Raw genomic sequence first — 21,266 nt, 5'->3', positions numbered from 1 at the left:
AAGTGGATGCATTTTTAAGCCTAAGATGAGGAATTGGTATGAGAAGGATTTAGCTAAAAGTATGTGGATTGGGGGCCGGGCTTCATTGTTGCAGACTGATGGAACGCTGGTCGCGTTTGACTGTTTTTTCATCTTTCATACTATAATTTCGGCCACCTCCTTTCCCTGCTTATGTTTTTTGGGGGGAGGCGGGGGGTTCCGTGTTCTCATTCTACAAAACACACAATGGCGATTCAGTCATGGTGATTTCCCTCACAGCCGGGGGTCCGCTGGTAAACAGTCCACAAATGAGCCAATATCGGACAACTTAATGGAATATACTTGGCGCGGGTCATTGTGTCCAATTGAAAGCTGCAGTGCTGATCTGTGTAAGCCTCATTAGGCCGTTTGAGTGCTCTCTCTTGAAATCAAACTTTAAGAAAATTCACTTAATTATCATCTGAATAAAGACAATTTGCTAAAACCACAATGGCACCAGTCAGCTCTTGGGTTTATTGTTATTAAGATTGTGTTTACTTTTTTTTTAATTAAGCAGAAAAACACTTGTCCTATAGTGGTATAGTGTTTAGCACTCCTAACACTGTAAAAAAATATCCCCAGTTTGAGTCTGGTTCAGTGGCCTTTTTGTGCCGAGTTTGCAGATTTTCCATAGTACAACATTTTCCAACTGCACTGGGCTCTGTCTCCATGTGCACTGGGACACTGCTTCTGTTATGCAACATACTGCACTACACATGCACTCTAAGGCCACTGTCAATAGGTTTTCTGCACATGTGCCAGTAAACGACAATAACAATGAGAGATTCCAGGATGTTTGTGCCGCTCACTCATTCGTTTGCTACATCATCATCTGGATCAAATGCAGAGATGCATTTTTTTTTTTCTTACACCAGATACTATAGGGCGAATAAAGACAGTTTAAAGCTTGAGTGTCTTTCAACCGACTGTTCTCTGCATGCATGCATGCATGCCTAGTTGTGTTCCCCCAAGAAAAGCAGGCTTGTGGCTCGAAATGCACGATACATTTTTAGCGTGTCTGCTATTTTGGTGTGTATGACGATCGTTCTTGAAATGTTGCCTCTCAATGTGAAACCTATCGAATGTAAAAGAAAATGATTAGAATTAGTTTTTTTTGCATTAAAAATGCCTTGGTCTTATTTCTTGCCGTCAAAGTTGTTGGTTTTTTTTTTTAGGCCAACTGTAATATCTGAAAGGTTAGAACTTCTCTTTTGGACTTTTCTCTTTTCGTTCTGGGAGGAGCTCTAATATCTTGATGCTAACGTTATGTGATGGCGTAGAAACTTAAACTCTTGCTGCCTCCAGCACATCTTTGTAAATCGGTCAGACGGCTGCTCCTCCACTCGGAGAGAAGACTGCACACCGAGGGAGAGGCATATAGCGGACACAGCCTTCTAACGGGAAAATTGGTTGTCATCACGAGCAACGACTGACGAACGTTGTACTAATGGTTTCAAAGACTGTCATCATCCAACTCTGTGGAAATAAAACCAGCAGTCGGAGCCTGTAGCTCTCCTGAATGATGTACGGCTCTGTGGCGACTGTATTGTAGTACCATAAGTGGGCCACATGCGACCCCTGTCCCCATTAAATGTGGGCTTCCAAACCAATTTTCAGACGTTATTGATTATGAAAGCCGGTCATTTTTCACCAACTTTGAACCTGAAATACTCGTTTATTATACTATTGAATGAAATGTATCCTTGTCCTATGCATGATTGCTCCGAATTTGACTCTCTGGTACTGAGGACCAACATTTTGTGACCATTAAAACTCAAGTTGCCCATGTGGTCTTCGGTACCCAGTGTCCTCAACCTGTTCCTCCTGAAGCTCTCGCTGGTTTCACTCCAGGTATCATCGTTCTCGTACTTTGGTTCTGCGCGTTCCTCCTATGGCACGCTCTGGTCCTGGCTGCCATCCAAAGCTGTAGAAACGCAGCATGTTAAAGCCTTTGAAGGGCATCTTCAGGTCAGCGTCCAGCATCCGTGTCTGGCTTATTATCCCTTCGATGTGATCACCGTTTATTGTCCACATCTGTTTGACTGACTCAGTTCCGTGTCTCTCATGCAGTTGTTGTGCAGAGCTCGGCGGAACAGAGAGCCCACTTCTTCAGACTTATTTCCGTGTCTTGTATTCAGTCCAGTAGGGAATAAATAATTCCAGTGTGGGTTTTCAGTCCCAGCACCATGTTTGAGTCATCCTTACATTTCCAAGGAAACACTTCCTGCCCTTGGTTGTTGGAGGGAGACTTCCTTTGACAACTTTTCCTGGACCAACAGTGCTGAGTGTAAAATGATCCACCATGTTAAACTCCTGTTGTCGTTCCCTCCCCTCCTTTTTCCTATAGTGTCTCCCACTCTTTCTCCCCCCCTTTCTGCCCATGCGACACACCAGCTGCTGCTCTCCTCCGATCGGCCCCAGTCTTCTCCCTGTTTACCCGTTTGGGTGGTTTCCTCCCAAGAGCCCTATTCCACTGGGAATAATTAAAAGGGAGACTATTCCTCTCATGTAATGTTGTTGCTGTTCATCTGCCCAGAGCCAACGAGACTAAACACTTGTAGGATAAACATGGTCACATAGTGAATAATGTCACACGGAGGTGCTTCCTGTGGAGTCGTGTAGTTGTACGTCTTATCACTGTTGGCTGTACAGGTACAGAAATGCAGCGTGTGGGTGTTTTGTTCACTTTGCCTGCTTGACTGTCAAAATCAAACCGTTCTTTAATTCAGTCCAAGTGGTCATCAAAGTTTGCAGTGGATGAGGAGGGTGTGTCTGTGCACTTTGGGTTTTTTTTGTGTGCGTCATACGCTCAGAGTGTGACTTGTAGGTTATAAATAGTTTATGGGAGTTATTAAAGCCTCCCTACAAACAATCCCTCTCATTACAATGGCCTGGAGATCAAGTTGCACAGATAACATTTGGCCTACTGGGAGTTTCACCAGCTCAGGGACAACAGCCAAGTATAGATGGGTTAGATAGTTGGCTGCAGCTGCGGAGAAATCACTTTAAATCGAATCAGTTCAAGAGCCAAGGACACTTTATTTATTTATGATCGTCAACCTCTTTACCTTGTTTATATCATCGGAATGAGTACATCTTACTGAAAACACTGAGTAAGTCCCAGAATAACAAATGGATGGGATTAAGTGACGTAAAAAAAAAAAAAAAAACACCAAAGCTCTCATTTGTTTATGGAGTTTTTCTATTTGCAGAAATGCAAGTAAAACAAAAAAATCCTTTTTTCTGAAAACATGTTCTGGATACAGATTGTGTTCACAAAAAGGAGTGAAATAAGTCTTTTGTCAGTTTGTTGAAATGGGTTGCTGACATTTGTCACATTTAAATCATTGATAAACTGTTTAAGAAATAATCTGCAACTCATTGCTAAATCAGTTAAATATATCAACTGTTTTGTTTGGTTAGGACTATTAAACAATCTGACTGATTCATATTAATAGCCTTTCGTTGTTTGTTGTTCGAATTTCTTTTGATTGACATTGACCCTCGTGAACCAGAAGATGAGAATGAGCTGCAACACTTTTCAACGGCAGCCTCTCGCAAATTAAAATATTAGTTTCAGCTAAGATATTTCGGTTGTCGCTTTTATTAGTGCTTTTCTTTAAACCACGTACAGCTGAGGTGCTCTGAGAATACCACATTGAGCAGAATACATTCGAAAAGTATCTGTTAGAGCAGAGCTGTCAAACTCAGTTTGGTGCAGGGAGTCATGTACAGACTAATATTATCTCATCTGTGCCGGGCCATTGAAGTAATGGCATTATCTTTAAATAATAATCTTACTGGACAACATCTCTGGGTACAACTACACACTTTATTAAAACAAAAAACTGAAAATCCTTGAAATAGTTAAAGAATAATTTCAACATCAACGTTAATTCTTGCAATGCCTTCCTGCTGAAAAGAATCTGAAATGGCCTAAAATCATTTCCTTTATTTGACTCTTATACTCTTTGGTAATGCTTCCTGTAACTAGACTTGTACAAATCACAATTTGTGAACAGTGAGTTACTAGTAATAAAATTTAAAAAAAAAAGGTTAAAATGTAAAATTTGCATTGTATAACGTGATTCGTAGGGTAAATTCATGTCATTGCTTCGCCTTATTGTTTCCCTCTTTCTTGTGATTATACCGTTAAGTTATCAGACAGTCCCGCTACAGTTGTCTTGGATTAAAAGGAATTTTCCCACATCTTTCCTGTAGCAAAAGACTTCACACAGGAGGTGTAGAAAACTCAGAGAGACCGTGATAAATGTTGGGCCTGACAAGACCGTGTGAGTGTGTCTGTAAATATTTTCCTGTGGAGGTGCAGCTTTCTTTTCTTTTTTTTTTTTTAAACCGCTCGCGTTTTCAGATGAAACAAAGTGGAGCCTTATGGTTTCCTCATGTGCCTCCCCACCGGCTCATAGTGTCAATAAATCAACAATATGAGGCCCGAAAGCACAAACACTTTGCCGAAACGTCTCCACTGTGTCTCCTTTGTGAATCTGTTTGAAGTCGACTGAAACCCACTGGCATATTTGCAAAGGTTGCCTCATGTATTTAACACCCGGTTCAGATGACGTCTGGCCCCGATTTGAGTGTCGGTGGGCAGGCGGGAGGAGACGGGTGTTGCAGCGGTGTTACCTGGAGGTTATAGAAACAGCTGGTAGCCGGCTGAGCTCATAGTTTTTCTGCCTCATGATTTATACACACTTTCCCTTCCAGTCCTGCAGCAATGTGATAGTTTCATTAAGGAAGCAGTTTCTTTTATATTGACTCATGGGGCTTTTAGTGATTGTTTACATGATGTAACCATCAAAAAGAACAGCGAGGTCTCCTCTTAATGCTGTTTACATATTACCAATGGTTTTAGACGCTTTAATGAGAGTGCACCTTCACAATACAATTAACTAAGCACAGGGCTTGGAATATTTGGCTCGGTAATGAGAGATTTGATTGAAATTATTTTCCGCTCCGCACTTCATCAAGCAGTGTTTATCCGATCATTTTTCCCCCAAATACTTTACATAACCTGATTCACACTCACCAAAATGAGTTTTAACCCCTCTGCATTCAGCCAGCTTCCCTCTCATCCACTTATCAGGGCATCAGTTTTATCTGCCGTCTCTGTTAATGTGCAGTTTTTTTACATAATTAGAAATTTGGATTCTCAGTGAACATTGTCTCTTGAAAAGCTTTTAATGTTAACATACATGATATTTTTCAAAGATATAAACGGCTGCTTGTTAAGATTAGCAAAAATAAAACGGATTATACGGATATATATTTTCTCGAGCTGCTCAGTTTGCGTTTGTTGCGAAAGACATTGAAACATATAGTCACTTTATAGTCAGTGCAGGGAAACCCTCAATATATTGCTCATCGTCAATTAGGAGTAACATAGTTACATAAAAAGTTATGACACTGGTTCAGTGGCGCCTCTGCAACTGCAACTACATCACCTTTTCTGCCGAGCTGAACTAGTCTCTACAGGCCTGGTGAGCACAAATGCAGGGACCTGCTGCACTGGTCTCTGCTGCCGCCGCCGCCACACCTGAGCCCAACTGTCAAAACTCTTGCTGTGACACACGCCAATGGCAGTGAATCCCGAGGGCTCGTCTGTGGCACATTGGTATGCGCTTCAATGCTTCACTCTCCTGCGTCTGATCGGTCACGTGCTGCTTTTAGTCCTCCCTTGGGTGCTCGTAAAACGCCGATGTGATGTACCAGTGTGCAACCTATCAGTCACTTGGACACAGTTTACTATGTATTAGCGAATACACTGGTGAAAGAGCTCACGCACACTATTACAACTTATTTTATGAAGATTTCCGTGTGGTTAATCTGCTTCCGTTCTTCTAATTCTAGCCAAGCTCTGCTACCTTGGTTTCTGATCAAATTAAAAAACAGGCATACTCGCCTATCCCAGAAAACGTTTCTCTCATCAATGGGACATGATGGCACACTCCCATTGATTTTTAGCTTAAAGAATTTTCATCCAGCTGCAGTTTTAGCCGTCTACTGTCTTGTCAGAAGTGTGATCAGCAATTCTTGGGACTGCTGATAAAGACTCGATGACGCTAATCTGTTTAATTGCTTCCTGCCAATATGGCTGCACGTTTATGCTCCTCATTCCACTGATATCATGCAGATAATTGCCACGTACTCGGCTAGTGTGTGACCCATGTGTGAGGCACTGACACTCCTCACAAAGCTGTAAGCTGCAGTTAAAACACAAAAATCCATATTATAACATTTAAAACAAAACAAAACAGCAGAGTGTATGTTTTTATCTATAATCTCATCACATGATTTGGCCTTGAGCTCAATTGCTCCTCCCATGTTCGTCAGGAAGTGGTGTGTGTCTGGCCAACAACAAACCAAGAAAAAAATTCTAGTTTTGGTATAAATCACTGAATGACCCGGAGCCATACAGTGTAACTTTGTTTACCTTTGATTCCATATAATACATTTTTCCCTTCCATTGACTTATTAGAAAAACAATTTGCATTACATCAACACAATTCAAAACGAAGCACTTAAATAGAAAATTAGATAGTTTACCAGTGTTTTCTAGGTATTATTTCCAGCTGCTGTCTGCAATGCTGTTACTGCTCATGCACACCACAGCCGCAGTAAATGCTTCTTCTTCACATGTAGATAGACAATAACAAGAATGGTGGCCACCAAGTCCATATTCTCCTGGGATTTGGTAGATTTACAGTTGACAGTCACCCGTAAAAGCAATCCAACTCGGTCATCTTCCCATACGAATGTCCTTGTGCTCGCCATTGTTATTGTTTATAGCGTGTCAGGTTTTATTAGAAACTCAACCAACAGCCCCAACTCGCGGCCTGGCATGCTAACTATATCGTAGTTCTGCCGTTTCTGTGTAAACGGACATTGTTTTCAAAATGTTGCTGTGTTAACGTGAAACTTTTTTGAAATGAAAACACAAAAACAATGCGTTTTAAAGGAACAATGTCATTTAAACGTGGCCTTTATTAATTATTTACCCCAATCAGAATTAAATGTTAATCTCTTCACTTTCAACATATATATATACTTTTTAAAGGCTCACAAACTGCAATCTCAGTAACGTGCCATTTAAACACTTGCATAATGAACACAAATGGACACTAAATTACTTGGATGACTAATATGTAAATCTGAAGCGTTGATGTGCATTTATTTAATTATCCTAAGTGATTTTAATCTCTTTGAGCATGTCCTATCCCTGCTGCTCTGTGTAACGTGTCAACAAGCAGCTTTCTGGAGAAAAGCTCAAATTTTTCTTTCACATCCAATTAAATTCCACATGCTCCGAGCATATTGCTGGTTGACATAACTGTGAACCCCCTCCCCCCTCTCCCATGATGGTCACACTCCCCACTCCTGCTTTCTATCACGTACATAGCGAGACCTTTACCTGCAGGATGTCCTACAGGCATAAGTGAAGTGCTTCCTTAACAGAAAAAGCCCACCGTTGTGCAGAAACCTGTTGGTGGATGAGTTAGGCGATCAAAACAAGTTAAAAACATGTTGGGGAATTTAAAATGAATGCAGAGCATGTCGAATTGGAACTTGAATGCAATGTTTGTTCTAATTCTTATCTGTGTGCATGTGTGCGTATCAGGTTGGCCTCCAGCAGCAATCCTAATGTGCTCTCACTGAACTCTTCTCCACCCGTGTACACAGGCTCTCTCTCCTCCTCCTCCTCCTCCTCCGGCCTCATGAGTGTGATGTCTGTGTGTTTGGCAGTGAAGCCGGCCTCCCAGTGTGCTCTCACATGCTCTTTTATCCATCAATCGCCTGTGGGTCGACCGTCCTCCTTTTTTCCTCCACCTGCTTCGGTCTCACTTTTTGGCTGACCATCTCCCGCCCTTTTTGCCCCCCTCCCCTTCCATCTCCTCCTCTCCTTCAGTCTCTGTTTGTCTTTCCCTATTTCTGCTCAGAGGCTGTCTTGGCCCCCGTCTGTCTCGAGAGGAATGGTGATGGTGGTTTGTGTGTCTTTTCTCCTCTTCCTTGCAGCCTCTTCCCTCCCTCTGCTCGCAGAAAAAGAGATGAAAAGGAGTGTCACCAAGGGAACTGGCTTGAAACAAAATGGGCATAATTCCCCTCTAGAAAGACCATTTTAACTCTGTCGGTGGGAGGAGCACAGTGGGTTCATTGAGTAAAAAAATCTGTTTGAGTTGGTTCTCTATAGTTATTTTGAAGCTTGATTTCAAACTTAAATGTCCCAGCATATTATTTTTTAAACGGAAGATGCATAGTTACTCCAGCTGAGTCACTTAGCCAATTTAAAACCAGTGTCCTGTTGGTTTATCAAAGTGATGTGCTTCTTCAGGAAAAGTAGAATGTATATAGCCCGTGATATGACGGTTTAATCAGATTATAAATGGTCAAGGGAAGACTCAGTCCGATGCAAATGTGCCCGGGGCAGCTTGAATTCACACAGAGACCCCCAGCATGGGTTCAGACTGTTTCAACTTGAACAACAGGGCTTTGTGAATCTGCTTTCATAACCATGTCGAGGTTACAGGAAAGAGGAGACAGACGTCAGGGGACTGAATGGCTCTGAAGGAAGCGTAACCCAAACCCCAGCTCATTGCTAACATGTGCTCAGTCAGTCTGTCAGATGTTTGAGGGTGGTAAACGCAGACAAAAGGATCCCAACTCCTGAGTTTGTCTCTGAATAGGTTTTACTTCAGCTTTATGTATAAATGTATAATTATCAATGGTAAGTCATAGTAATTCAAGGTTTATCTAACATTGGAATACTATCAAACCTATCTCCCGAGTAATGTCTATTTTTATTTGTGCAGACTTTTTACTAATCATGTCCTCCGTCTTCATTAAAAACAGTGTTTCCTGTGATCAATATTTACCTTTTTTTTTTTTTTTTCTGACTTGCTTTCAACTGAGATGCAGACGGCACTCTCCTGGGCTGAAAAACCCACATTAGATTCATCCATCAACCCCTAACCAAGCTCCTAGTACTTTATCAATATCTTGTATTCCCAAACCTAGTTTTGCTGCATTAATGCTGATGTGTTCACTTGGCTGATTCCTGCTCTGATAGACAGACCGACAGACCTGCAAGAAGGGAAGCAGATAGTTACAGAGATCGCCCATATAACGTTCCTCAAAGTACTTTGACAAAACAAAACGGCACTCAGAAGACAAACTAAACAAAAGCCATTAGATTTAAAGTAAAAAAAAATATATATATTTTGCAATTCTAAATAAAGCAATCAGTTTTTTAATAGATTGACGTAAAACAACACCACAAGGAAAAAAGTGGATAAATTTGTTGCAACAGAATGAAATGTGTCACATGAAGTGAAGTTGGTTTGGAGGTGTGATTCAAAAGAAGCTCCTGATTCTTGAAGTCCTGCGCGTTGTTCCAAAACGGAGGTATTCCTAATAAGAATAGCTCACTCAACTTTAGTATTCAATCTCAACCTTAGAACAACCAGAAGGGAAACAGCCTTGGACTGTGGGCTGCAAATGATCTATTATAAGATCAACCTCTCTGACATGTAGAATATTATAATCATCACCTATGATACTTAGTTTATTCAAAACAGTGTATACTTAAGATTATGTAGGAAGACGATAATTGGTATGTGATGTACCTGTTGAAGGGGGTGGGCAAAGGTATAGTGTTTAGTACTTTACTAAACTTTGTGACTTTCTGTTTCTGTTCTTCCTGTACCTGCGAGGATGTTTTTCTCTGAGTCACCTTTCAGTCAAAACAGGCTTTTATGGTCACTTCTGGACTTCAAAATGCCCGTACGAGTCAATGTGTGTGATACTCGCTGAGATAAAACGTTGTAGAGGATGGAGGGATTTGATCTTTGGAAGTGGAGTCTAAAAAACACATGACTAGTTGAATAGCTGACCTTTTATTGCAACAGTGTTTGAGATGCAAACTCACAGCTTGATGGAATCGAAGTACAGGATGCTGATGCAGCCTCTCCTGCCCAGCATTGATTCATTGATCATATCTTCTGTCGTTAAAAATAACACTCCCAGGGTTTAATCTTGTCCATGTTGCATTTATTTTCCCGTACAAATCGGTGAACCCCCCCGGAACTGCAAAGAGAGCAGTCACACAAGTTCTATCTCTGTGACTTTATCGCCCCACAGCCTCACTCGTTCTCTCCCAGCCTTACCTTTGCTTTCAGCCCTCCCTCTCTCTCCTCTCCTATCCTTTCCTGCCAGTTCGGCTGTTGTCACTACTCAAGCGTCTCAGGAATGCCTCCAGATGTTTTCTTTGACTCAGCCATACACACACACACACACACACACAGTTGCGTAGACACTTTTCCTTTTGCGTGCCCATAAACAGCTTGAAGCAGACTTCAAGTGGAAGCCTGACTTCTAAATTCTGCACTGAAAAGCCTCATTTGACGAACATGTTGGGGAACCTCTTGCGTCATCCTCTCTTTTCAGGCTTTTTATCCACAGCGACTAAACAAAACCGACATCGGATCAGAGCTTCTCACCAAGTCAGCCATGCAAACCCATTTCCATCCCTTTCCTTTCGCGTTAACCCTCTCCCAAGCTGCAGAGAAGTGCAGCCGTATCAGGGGAGTTTATGCGTCTCTGCAGGGCCGTCTCTCCATGAAGCTCATGTGAGCAGATACCCCAGACCTGTCACACCAATTACCCACACAGATCTACCAGGGCAGTCCCATTTGAAATTCAGTATCGCATGCCGACTGTTCACCATAGAAGAACTGTGCGCTAGCGTTTGTTCCATGTTGAATATTTATTATTTGCAGCATCAACAATGGAGAGAGATTTTAGGACTTAAATGTTAAAATTTTGTGAATTTTGCTTTGGGTTGTTATATTTTCCCCATCTAATATAATGTAACACCCCCCCCCCCCCCCCCCAACCCATCCACATGTCTGATCGCCAAACCCACACATTACACATTACCACAATTTGCATAATTGTGGGTTGCCTTGTTGTAGTTTCTGCAGCATTATTTGCGTCAGTGAAAGCGGAGGGTGAGTCAGTTTATTGTTGTTTGTTGCACTTCAAAGTACCACAGTAGAATGTGGGGGGATTCCCTCTTTTTTTTATAGTGAGATTTTAACCGCTATAAAATTGATGTAATTTATTACAACAAACCCACAAAAGCTCCAACTAATCCGTTAGCGCAACATTTTCATTGTTCATTTTGTCCATTGTAATGCCATAATGAACTCCATGAGGCCTTTTTTTTTTTTGTCATGGTTGTTCTGACCTTTTCTCCTACTGTGTGTGTTTACTTGGCTTTATATAGTTGATTTGTGTTCGCGGTCTTGCTGCTTTTCTTTTCTTTCTGCTTGTCCTGGCGATGATCACTTCTGACAGGTTTATGTTGAGAGCTGGCTGCTGAGTCGGACCTGCATCTCCGTCTCTACAACCAGTGTTTACATTCCCACCTGGATACATTTCACGTTGTTGCTCTGAAAAGGTCACGTCTGCTGAATCAGATCATTTGTCTTCTAACTCCTCTCCGAGCAGTGTTTTTTTTTTTTTGGCTTTGTAGGCTGAGGATGACAGACAGCTGTCGAGCATCTTCACCGACTCAGCAGGGAGTGGACAGTGACGGATCGGTGTCTGCTCTGCTCGCTAAGCACGTCTGGGACAGACTGTGATTGACGGGCGGCCTGCTGTGCAGATAGTCCTCTACCCGGCAGAATAATGCATCTGGTGTGAATGCCAGCCTCTGTATTTATTCTTCTGAGGCCAGCGATGATATGGCCATTTGTTCCATCCTCTACCCGCTCTTCTCTCCTTCCTGCTTCCTGTTTCTGAAGGCTTCAGTGCTTATGGAACCATAATGTACAGACCGGTGTTTACATTTTCAGCTTTAAATGTTTGTCATTTAAATATTTCCCTTTGTGTACTTGGTCACATATACACCCTATGAGCAAGTTCGAGTTACAAATAAACCTCAAATGCATTAAGAACTGTCACAACCGATGTGGTCCTTGATATCCGCAGTGTCAAAATGTGGAACTTGAACTTCACACTTGCAGTGAAGCTTTTAGTAAAAGGTTGGTTTTTTTTTTTAAGACACTGCTGAATTTCATTCTTTAGTTTTTGTGTTTCAAATAAACTGACGGATGTGTCATGAACACTCTTTTCAATTTCAAAGATGTTTGGTCTGTGTACATACTCACTTGAGTTTGGCCAAGACTTTCGAAGAAACCCCCTCTAAGCCCCAATGAGGTCATGATCGTTTGTGTGCAGACATACAAATGCTTGAAACCTACCCGGTATTTGTCTGACACGTGTGAGGCAGTCCTTTGGTTTTGTGTTTCCTCGGCTCAAATAGTGGCCGAGCCCTTTGTAAATTTTGTAGTCAAACAAGTTGTGCGGCTCCACTGATGATCACCGTGTCAGTGAGATCAAGGCAACTATTACACACAAGTATGCCGGCTTTGAGAAAGAAAGACTTGGATCACGTCTGCATTGTTCCCCGCCTCGTGCTGGACATCTGGTTTCTAACTGAATTCTTTGCCACTGTTTGTGTACTGCAGTATTTGAGCAATAAACCGGGTGTGAATCAGGAACCCAACCTTTAAGGTTTGCATAACAAAACAGCCGCGAACTGACATGTCGGGGAGCTGAGGACACACGAGGTCAGCTCATATCTGTAGAAGGTGGGGTGGCTTCTTATATATAAATATATTTTCTTCATCTCGGGTTTACTCATGGTTGAGTAGTGCCTGAGGCGAAGAGTGTCTCTCACTGTGAGGTTGTTTCTGAGCTCCAGCAGAGAGGCTTTCAATGAGCAGGTAAACAAGAACCAAATGGAAAGAGTGAGCATGGGTACACAAGAATGAAAGCAAAATGGCAGGTTGCAGAAGAAAAATCCAAATGATTTCATCAGTGTTTTTCACTCTCTTGTTGATGCATGTTGTTGATTAGTCTATGCCACCTTTTCAGTAAAAGGTCACATTAGCTTCTTAAAATGCTCCAGGCGCCCGTTGATGCGACACTATGTGACATAACAAACAGATGATGTCCCTTTTCATTGTAGGGGATTTAAAATGGTAAGTCCATTTTCAGATAACTTAGTTTGACAGAGATGTTTTGAGGACACTCCACCGTCTTGTGTTGTAACCAGAAGGAGGGGGAATTTGGAGCTCGTCGGTTTGGCAGCCAACAATATTTATGGCTTGCAATTGTGGCTGCTGCATTCTGTGGTCGCCTCTGGATTATGCAATTCACAAGTTTTGTATCGGCAGCGTTTCCTGATGCAACCTGAGCAGTCGGGAGTTGAGTGCATTACTCAGGGACGCAGAGTGGTCACCTGCAGGCACTGAGATGTGAAACGGCAAACTTCTGGTTACAAATTTGCTTTCTTCAATTGAAGGCCAACACTGGAAGTAAAATAATCACAATCAAATGGCAGAGTGCACTGAAATTCAGGTATTATATATTAAGAGTAAAACCTGCGGGTAAAACTTGATGTGCAGGACAACGGGAGGTTAAAAACTCATTCATGCTCACCATTAGATAGGGATTTGCATGGAGCCTGCTGTCCACATGTTTATTTTGTCGTTAATTCCACGAGCCTCCTCCTGGAAGCGTACAAATATGGACAAAGAGTTCGAAGACAGACTTTGTAACTCGTCTTCGTCATCGCCATCTACTACCACTGAACGTCAAATACTCATTCCAACACATTGGATGTATGTAGCTATAGAAGCCTTAAAACAAGGAGCTTTAAGAGGATTGTTGGTTAAAAAGATGAAAATATACGGAGTGATACAAGGGGAGGATGGTATCTCGTTGAGAGGGAATTGATGTAACGACGCTTAGATGTTGTCAGCAGGATCGTAAAGATTAAGACGAGCGCTGCTTGTCCCTGCCTTGTTTTTCACAACTCTACATGTAGCTTTAAATGTTGTTTAAGGTCATGCACTCAAATTCATATGCATTTATTCTTCACTGTTGTCTTCTTCTCATGTTTTGTTTTGTTTTGGGTTTGCTGTTGTAGAACAACTCAAATAACTTGACTGTTTTGGGTCATTTTATTGTATCATCTTCAGAAAAGATGGGTTTTAGTGCTCATCTTTGTCATTTAACAACAGATTAATTGCTTTGAGACTGTTGGGAAGATGATACAAGTTGTCCAAAAAGTCACGGCTGACATTAGGAAATTATATTTGGGTATTATATCTTAATTTAACCTCACTCTGAAACAATTTTTGAAGTAGAAATAGTGCAGCAGATATTGAAAATGCCTCTTGCAGCTCATACAGTGTATGATGTCCTTGTATTGATATCAAAGGATTTCCAGATTTTGATTGCGTCTCTATTCTTTTATTGATGACCTGTTTTGATGCAGACCTGGCGGTCACCTCTGCTCTCTGTAGGAAGTTTGGTTGCTGAGTCATTGCTGCTTTATTCCCCCTGTTCTGATTCCTCCGTCAGGCTGTACCGTCCTCAGCAGCTTCACCCGCCTCTCTCCTCCCTCTCTTCCTGTCCCCATGTGGCTCTCTCTTTGTTTACCTAATCTATCTTTCTTTCCCTCTGAGCCCCATCACTCACCACTATTCTCTTTTCCACGAGCACAACGAGACAAGCTGGTCATTCCTTTTGCCATTGTGTTTTTGTTTGTCTTTTTCCCAGCCTGTGTTACAGACTGTTTACTTACTGTTGGTGTTTTTTTTCCTAATTTATAGATTTTACTGCAAACCTTTGACTCTGCTGTCCAAACTTATGAGTTTTTCAGTTCATGTCTTTTCATCCATGGTCATAAAATGTTTTTACTTTTGTATTTTCTAGTCGACTATTTATGCGCATCAAAGGCCGTCCAGTTATTGCACTTGCCCCCTCTCCTCACCCCTGTGCTTTGCAAGCCAGTCAGTCTGACAAGAGTAGGAAGCGCTGCTTCCTGCAGAGACGTCCTTTTCAACCGAATAACACAAATGGGTCCATGTGGCAGTGGAAGATGTTTGCCGGAAATGACATACAAGTTACTGTGAATCGTGCGTGTGCGCGTGTGTGCGCGTGTGTGTGTGTGTGTGTGCGTGTGTGTGCGTGTGTGTGTGTGTCGTTTTAAAAAGATTGCGACATTTATTTGGTCAGTTGAGAACAATCCACACATAAAGAGTTTAGGATTTTAGTTATGACTTTTCATCTCAAGGTTATTCCGTTTCGCCCCAAGACTTCCACAGAAATAGCTCATAAGCTCTGTGCTAAGTGTTACACAGCCTGATATTGTAGCTGTGCATTGAATACGCTGTTAAAACAAATTATATTTATTTTGTTTTTACAGGAAAACTAGACAGGTTTTCTCATATTTGGTTGACATTTTCAGTAGTCATGATGAACGTGCTTGAACCTTCTCCTAGTTTAATACATATAATCACCTAATGCACTGATGTAAAATAGACATCAGGGATGCTGCATAAGCATTTTTATCAAATGCAGATTCTGTGAAGTTGTGCGATGAGTCAGTTGACGGTCCTTTTATAGTTATAACTTACTGCTATTAGAGTTTCCTGTAGTAACTAAAAAGAGTAATTTATAATAAGTTTACATAATTAAATTTCAAATCATTCCATTGTTTAGTTATCATTACTGGTGAAAGATATAAAATAAAGAAATGGATTTAATAATCGTCTATGCATAATAACAACAATTTACCTTTGATTTCTGCTGAGACATTTGAACAAGCTGGCAAATGATCTTTTATTGCTAACGACCTGATTAGCAGCTATTTGGCTCATTGTACTCATTCATGATTCATTATCAGGCCATCACTGACGTGTTCCTCGGCAGCTCCTCACATGTTTGTGGACCAGATTGTGTTACAACACATGTTATAAAACTGACTTTTATGCCTCAGCACAGAGGCATATGTAGGACAAGTGTGTTTGGCTGTCTGTTTGAGGGGGGGCCTGATTTCATATTAACAATATTAAGGAGGCTTATTAAAGATCAGTTTGTGTCTTTTGCGATACGCCCCCTCCTGCTGTCCTGAAGGTGGCCATGAACTACCCGAGAGAAACAATGATTTTCTCCCTCCATTACCAATCTCTGAATGAATGAACAAGTAAACGTGTTTGCGCTCTTTTTTTTTTTAACCACACTTGCATTCTTCCATCATCGTCATCCATTGGTAGAAATGAATCATCTGTTGTTATGGCTTCCTTGTTGAAAATAGAAAAGCAAATTAAGAAATATCATTATTTGTTTGTGTGTGAAATGCCTCCGTCATTGTCCTCACTCAGCTGTGACTTTTGAGCTCATATTTGATTCCTCTGTCAAGTAAGGAGTGTCCAGTATAAGTAGCATTGTTCCCTTATGTTCAACAGCCCACACACCACAGTGGATATTGGACTGAGAGTACGATAGTACATTGATCACACCCTCTATAATAACAGTGTGGACTCAGTCACAACTGGGCTGAGCTCTGTGGCCTTTCTCCCCAAGCGACACTTCTTCACATTTCACTGGAAACTGAGAGTTGTGTGTGTGTACTTGGGTGATAATTAAAATGGAATATTTCTTCTATTGTTATCATTGTCGTGTGCGTGTGCGCCATAATCGCTCGGTAATAAAACCCCGGGCTTTATAGACGCACACCTTCACAAAACAGCACTTCGCCCGTGCTCTGTCTTGTCCCTCTATGTACGTCCAGCCCGAGGCTCCTCTACGCTGCTCACGCAGTCTGATTCAATTGGCCTCGCTCGGCGCTGTCATCTATTGAATTAGCCTGCCATTATTTTCCTGGACACCACCGCTGAATGTTCCTCCCTGGGCGGGCTCACAAACAAGCTGCACGAGATGAGTCATCCCTGCCCGGTGGCGGTCGCCATCTTTGTAGTGTTGCAAGGGCTGGGCAGCCAGAGACTGGAGTTTGATAGCTGCATTGTATCCGTGTCCTCTCTCTCTAACTGCTGAGCTCTGGGAAGGTGTCGGAGAGGAGATCCACTGTGACGGCGCTTATGCTATGACTGCGCGTGTCGGATCACATTTTGTGGATGAGCATCTGCTGGAGTTGACATGTTTTTAACGCATGTTGCCACCAACTGGAAAAATGACTCATCAGCTTAAAGAAGCTGATTGTTGTGCTTGATACTCCCATGATTCAGCAAGACACACATGTCGCTTCAAGTATACTGAGGTAATTGTTTCTAGTGAAGATTGCTTAAATTCAGTACACATGTCCAAAGTTCTCCTAGGGTTCATTCGCACAATTTCTTAATGAAATGTTGTTTTCCTTTCTACAGTCTATCATACCATTGCAGTAACTTGGAGCTGTACTAAGTACCATGAACTGTAAGGGAAACAGCCCATTCTGACATAGAACTTGTTTCCCATATATTACCAATATTGTATTTGTTTGTCACGGTAGTTGCTTTGATTTGCTTCTCTGAAGTGCAAGAGAGAGTATGAAGAGAAGTCGAGGAATCCAAACAAGCTCGTCTCAGCTCAGTGATACAATCAGTTCACCATCTAACAGTCGCTTGGCCGTGAGGCTTTGCAAAAACAGTGATACTGAAATGGTCCAACGTTATTCCGGCAGCGGCAGCTCCTCCCACTGGGCCCTGGGCTGGAAATGCACACAAACTTCTCATCTGTGTTTCTATTTACAACACGTATACATTGCATGCACAAATAATTTAACTTATTGCAGTTATTCCTCCCTGCATTCTAAAGTGACATCCTGACCGCGGGAATTTTTTTTTTTTTCATATTCAGTGCCAAGAGAGTCTGCAGCCGGTACAGAGCGGGGAGCAAAGAAAAGAGCATCATAAACATTCACGCTATATTAATGTGATACAAACTAAATGAGTCATTACGTTTGTGAGGCCATGATAAAATTTGCCATCAGTAAGTGTACTGTGGTGGAATTCTAAATAATGGGCAGTGTTGTTTAACTATTAGAGTCATGAAAAACCTTTTCACGTGCAACAGTTGGAAATCTGACCAAATCTTTGGGTTATTTTCAGCCCAGGCCAAATGAAATGCTTTAATGATTACCATATACAAAAGTAGTTATAGTTGATTCTGTTTGCCAGATATGTATCCATTAGTAGCACTAAGTGACTAAATATTCTGAGTTTTCTCTCCTTTAATGTAAATGCATCAAGTTTACTTACTTACAATTGAGATTTATTGTGGACCACAAAGCCAATGTTGCATCAAGGGACAGATAAATCACAGGAGTACAGACTTTATTGGTTCCTTTTGACATGTTAAGTAAACGCACTCAACAATTTTCACAAAGTCTTAAACGTTCTCATCATATGAAGGGAAATAAATTATGGGTGTGGCATTTTTAATTCCTGCACACGTGTAAATGTTTGGTCAGTGGAGGTAAATAGAATCAATCCCACCCTCACAAAGACGGCGACCAGCAGCGATGGTTACCACTGCTTTCTGTAACCCAGCGACACCTGATGACTTGTTTGCTTTGTGGCAGACTACTTGCGCGCTCCGAACCTGTTTGTGATCACAGCTCGAGACCCGATGTGCTCATTCTGGTTTTGTCTCTTTTTGTTGACTGTGTGACAAATGCCTGCAACTTAAAAACCAATATGTAAGATCGCGTCTGTACTAAATCATAACAAAAGTGTGGTGGCTCATCTGGTGTCAAGAGAATCTACTATAATGAATGACTGGATTATTTGACGATGCAGCTACAACCCACATGGAACTAGTATAGAAATGAAATTATTTGAAAAGTTTTAATGAAAGACAAGAGAACATTTACCATGTCAGAGGCGGGTGGTGGGGGGGGGTTACTGCGATACGGGGGGACAGCTTGACTTCTTGGTTCACTTACTACTTATCTGGAAAACTAGCAGAGGACAGATTACAACACCACCACCCAGCAGAGTGGAGAAATCTGAAACTCTCAGATTAATACATTTGAAATGTTAAGGAATTGCATATGTAAAGCACATCAGAGTTAAACTGTATTTATAAAAGAGTTGTTCACAGTATCCCAGTATATCCAGATATTCCATGTTAACCCACTGCACTGTGATATTGACCGTTCCTTCTCCCAGTTTGGGCCGTCCACATTTCCAAACTGTGGCACAGAATCTCTGTTTGGTTCCCTGTTTACAGTATGCTCTTTTTTATTTTCCAGTTTACAGAATATCTTTAAGGCGACTATCTCCTCTCACGGCTCTTCATATAGAGACCTCATATCATGTGCTCACGCGGTCTCTCTATGGGAGAAGGGGAATGGTAGGAAGTCAGAAGTCCAGCAGGTCACAAAAATGCATCTCAACCGAATTCTCTGGCTTTGATCCAATACTTGGAAAACTCATCCTTCCTTTGTTTCCGCCTGCAAGATCATATCACCGACCCGAACGAAAGCGGCAAAATAAGCTGTCAGAAACACACTTCTGGGAAGGAGGAGGAAGACTTGACGTGCCTGTTGCCTCAGGTGCAGGAATAATTTATAAAAGCCGTCAAGTGGGATAATATATTCCTTGTCCTCCATTACTCTCTCACTCTCCACTGACAGCAGCAAAATCGCAGAGGAAACAGGAAAGGCCTGAGCAGCTTGGTGTTGGACGGATATCCTCTTTTGGAGGCGTTCCCCCCTCCTCCCTCTCTTAACTCTCCCTCTCTTTATCTCTTTTTATCGGTTTTCCCCCCCTGGCCCATTTTTTTTTGCTCTCGGTGTGGCAGTAAGTGTTCGTCGGAGCTCAGAAGCAGTTTTCTGCTCCTCTCTGGTTATTTTGGGGTCTTCAGGACTGAGTGGACTATGTGTTGGCATGGTGACGAGGAGGATGAGGACAGCTCCGAGGTGAAGTTTGTTTGATTTGTGTGGTCTCGATACAGCGATTTCTAATGCCGGTCTCTCTCCCCCTCGCGCTCCTGCTGGGATCCTGATTCGGTTCATCACTTGTGTCTTTTTACAGTAACTTGTAACAGTTAGAGGTGAGAAGACGGGGGGGGGGGGGGGGTTCTCTTTTCACCAGGCAGGAAAAACGTGTGTGGCCCCGTTTTATACCCGTGCTTTAATAACTATTAGTGGTTTTCAGGTGAGTTAATGCATCCTTGAGCTGTAGACGGGAAGTGAGATCATGAGAAAATACTGTACGAGGACTGTAACACGGGTAATAGGACAGCTTTGTAACCCACTATTCTGCTTGTGTATAGTCTGGTTTTTTTGGTCAACAAACTGTCCTGAAAATGAAGGCGTTTTTAGAAAAAAGTACATTTTTGTAAATGGGTTGGATGGTTCAGGATTATTTTAAAATATTTAAGACAAAGGCTCTCTTGTTTTTCCTCTACTTTTTCTCTCCCCCACTACCATCCCTGTCGTATCTCGCAGCCTTTCCTCCCATTACCGCCTTATCTTGGTCACCATCTCTTCCCAGTCTGTGTGAATCACCATGTTACCAGGCTGAGGGGGGCATGTTGGGTTGTCTCGGTATACATTTTTGCCACTGTTAATTGCTTTTCATTCACTCAAACTATTGGACAAAATGTAAGCTCTCATAAATCACACACCTTTTAGAACAGTTGGTTTTCTTGTTTTTCAGCTGTCCATTTGCAGTGTCTGTGTTTTTTTAGGATTTATGTTTGATGTTTTTTGCCCATTTTTATTGACACACGGTTTCCATTATTGAAACAGAAATACATGTACTGGAGAAAGTAGCGTGCCATCATTATAGCCAACCATTTTTGTAGTGTATGGGAATATATATATAGGTATTGAATTTTGATTAGCAGCTAATAAAACCTTGACCTTGTTGTGTACATTTCCCAAAGACGTATGACCCAGATTTAGGATTTCTGCCATCTGAAATGAGTGAAAATGTGTTTTGTGTGTGATTACACAACAACGGGGTCTCTGAAAAGGAAACGTTTTGAAAACACTGCTACTGTGGGCATGCGCGACCACAGTAGTAAATAGTTCTGCACATGCACGAGTAGATGGACAATATCAACAGTGTTTGCCTCTAGAGTGTCATGACTTCCAGTCCATATTCTCCTGGGACTTTGTAGTCTTATAGTTGACAGTCACTGTAAGAAAAATCCAACTTCTTCCTCCGTCCATACAAATGTCCCTGTACTTGCTGTCAATGGTTAATACTGTTTGGTTCTCCACGCATGTGTGTCTGCTTTCATTACTAAAAGAAACGGCACCTATTCGTGGCCCAACATGGTTGTGGTTTTAAGCATTTCTGCCATTTCAATGTAAACGGACCTCGTTTCCACGACGTTGCCATGTAAACGCAAAACCTTTGCCACGT

General features: G+C 41.9%; 1 protein-coding gene across 1 annotated transcript in view; it reads left to right on the top strand.

The window, feature by feature from the left end:
* The window catches only part of pkn1a (protein kinase N1a), a 49,830-nt gene that overhangs the window by 8,246 nt on the left and 20,318 nt on the right, over positions 1-21,266 (top strand). The window lies entirely within an intron of this gene.

This window comes from Lipophrys pholis (genome assembly GCF_963383615.2).
Source record: "Lipophrys pholis genome assembly, chromosome: 5".
Taxonomy (NCBI): Eukaryota; Metazoa; Chordata; class Actinopteri; order Blenniiformes; family Blenniidae; genus Lipophrys; species Lipophrys pholis.
The sequence above is the reverse complement of the archived record's forward strand: the minus strand, read 5'-3'. Positions and strand labels throughout refer to the sequence as shown.